This window comes from Convolutriloba macropyga, chromosome 2 (assembly GCF_964194025.1).
Source record: "Convolutriloba macropyga chromosome 2, txConMacr16.3, whole genome shotgun sequence".
Lineage (NCBI taxonomy): Eukaryota > Metazoa > Xenacoelomorpha > Acoela > Convolutidae > Convolutriloba > Convolutriloba macropyga.
The window spans coordinates 35,189,114-35,192,016 of NC_134469.1; positions in this window are offsets into that span (position 1 = coordinate 35,189,114).

Sequence of the window (2,903 nt, forward strand, 5' to 3'; positions counted from 1 at the left end):
TATTTGCGCACAAAGTAAAGTAGAAGAATTTAACGAGTTCTGCTCACACATTGGGAAAAGAATAAAAGCAGAATTAATAGCAAAATGTGCTGTTACTATAGATAACCAGAGTAAAAATTTTTTGACATCAATATCTGGGAATGAACCAATATACCCTATCAACAACTGTCAAAACATTTTTAACCTTGATTGCTATAACTTGAACTAGTTTTTCATTAAAACAAATTTCTGACTGTTTAACATCTCCTTTACAACTATAGTTTAACAGATGCATCGAAGCTGGACCATTACCAAAGTGTCTCAAAAATGCAAGAGATATACCGTTCTTCAACAACGGAAATAAAGATGACCCATCAAATTTCTCTCCAATTTCGTTGCTACCAATTACGGCAAAAATTTTCGAGCAGATCATCCTTGATCGAATTTAGAACAATCTAAGCGCTTTTGAGATTCTCTCAGATTCACAATTTGGCTTCAGGCACGCGATGAGGAAATATAAAAAAATCTCCACAATATCCGCAGCAAAAACAAAGTCACCTTTCTAGATCTAAAGAAAGCGTTTGTTACTGTCGCTAACAACATCTTATTGCAAAAGTGTTATAGCTATGGTCCTCGCGGCTCCATATAGAACAATTTGAAATCATATTTTTATCCAAGCGAATGCAGTACACATTAATTAGCGATAAAAAGTCCAAACTAAAGCTGATAGAACAAGGTGTGTCACGGGGTTCAATTTTTGGACCTCCGTTGTTTATTATATACATGAATGACTTGAGCGTGTCCAAGAAAAAGTCAAATATATTTTGATAAGCCCAAGACACTGTTGTAAAACGCAGAAGTTCTGCGTCATAACCTGATACAACAGAGAGACTCGAAAGGAATCTCATATATCAATTTGAGGTCAACAGAAGAAGCTTAGAACTCTTGCCAATAGACAACGCCTTCAACTGGATGTCAAAATCAAAGATAGTTTTCAAAAAAATTGTTAAAAAAACTTAAATCACTCATCCGGGTTGAAAAAAAACTTTAATATCAAAGCTTAGTTGAAACGGAATTGGTAAAAAAAAACTTTTTTAGCTGTTCAGTTTTTTAGACGGCATTTCAGAGGAGCCGTCTAAAATAATTTGCGCACAAAGTAAAGTAGAAGAATTTAACGAGTTTTTCTCACAGATTGGGAAAAAAATAAAAGCAGAATTAATAGCAAAATGTGCTGTTACTATAGATAACCAGAGTAAAAATTTTTTGACATCAATATCTGGGAATGAACCAATATACCCTATCAACAACTGTCAAAACAATTTTAACCTTGATTGCTATAACTTGAACTAGTTTTTCATTAATAAAATTCTGACTGTTTAACAGCTCCTTTACAACTATTGTTTAACAGATGCATAGAAGCGGGACCACTACCAAAGTGTCTGAAAATGCAAGAGATATACCGTTCTTCTACAACGTATATAAAGATGACCCATCAAATTTCTCGCCAATTTCGTTGCTACCATTTACGGGAAAAATTTTCGAGCGGATCATCCTTGGTCGCATTTAGAACAATCTAAGCGCTTTTGCGCAAAAACAAAGGTACCTTTCTAGATCTAAAGAAAGCGTTTGATACTGTCGATAACAACATCTTTTTGCAAAAGTGTTATAGCTATGGTCCCCGCGGCCCCATATAGAACAATTTGAAATCATATTTTTATCCAAGCGTAAGCAGTACACATTAATTAGCGATAAAAACTCCAAACTAAAGCTCATAGGAAAAGGCGTGTCACGGGGTTTAATTCTTGGACCTCTGTTGTTTATTATATACATGAATGACATGAGCGTGTCCTAGAAAAAGTCAACTGTATTTTAATAAGCCCATGACACTGTTGTAAAGAGCAGAAGTTCTGCGTCTGAAAATGGCGAAGATCATGACAAAGCATTAGGTAATGTTAATGATCGGCTCATAAGAAACAAACACACACTGTAAACTGAAAAACAAGAGCATGCTTTTTGTAAAAAAAAAATCAAAAAAGCGCTGTGTCAAGAACATACATAAAAAGATACTAAGGTTGAGGAAAAACAAAGCTTCAAAAACCTCACCTGCATATCTGGGGTTCCACGATAGCAATCAACTACGTTTCTGAAACCACTCAAAGCATGTGGTGACAAAAGTTTTGTCAAATTGATCTTTTATAGACTGAGAAAATGTTTTGAGGGATACACATGAGATAAAAGCATTTGGAACATACATACAACAAAAATAACAAATTGGAGTCTTGGTATTCGGGTCATCAACAATCACAACAAAAAGGAAATAGACAAAAATGTCAAAAGTATCGTGCGGCCAAATTTATCATCGAAGAAGCTTGAAATTACTTACGCGGAAAGAGTAAAACATAGAATTTATTTAGCATCAGAGTTACAAGAACATAAGTTATTCAAGCGGATACTAAAAAATAAGGAGAGAAGGTGATATTTCACCAATTTCGTAGGGTTTATCAATTCGAAACCGTCTAAAAAACAATTGGTTTTATTGAAAACAAAATACCTCTAACAAAAAACTCTATTGCATACTTTTTCATAAATTTAGGATAATGCTGGTTTTAGGAATGCTTCCTGGTTACGATGATGGTTATTGAAAAGATTTAAAAACGCAGAAATAAATACACAAAAATCTCTACCGCAGAAATAAAGTTTTTTGCCACCAATTTTTAGATAATTATATTTGGGTAATGAAAACATAGTCAGAATGTTGTATGAGTTTAATATCACAGCTCAAAGGTGTTCCTAAACCAACAATTACTATTTTTTGCCATGTTTAATTGTACCTAGTTAAACTGTCCTTACTCTTTTTTCATTTCGAATCCTTTTTATCAAAACAAACTGAATGAGACACTTGAGAGCGGGCCATCAGCACAATA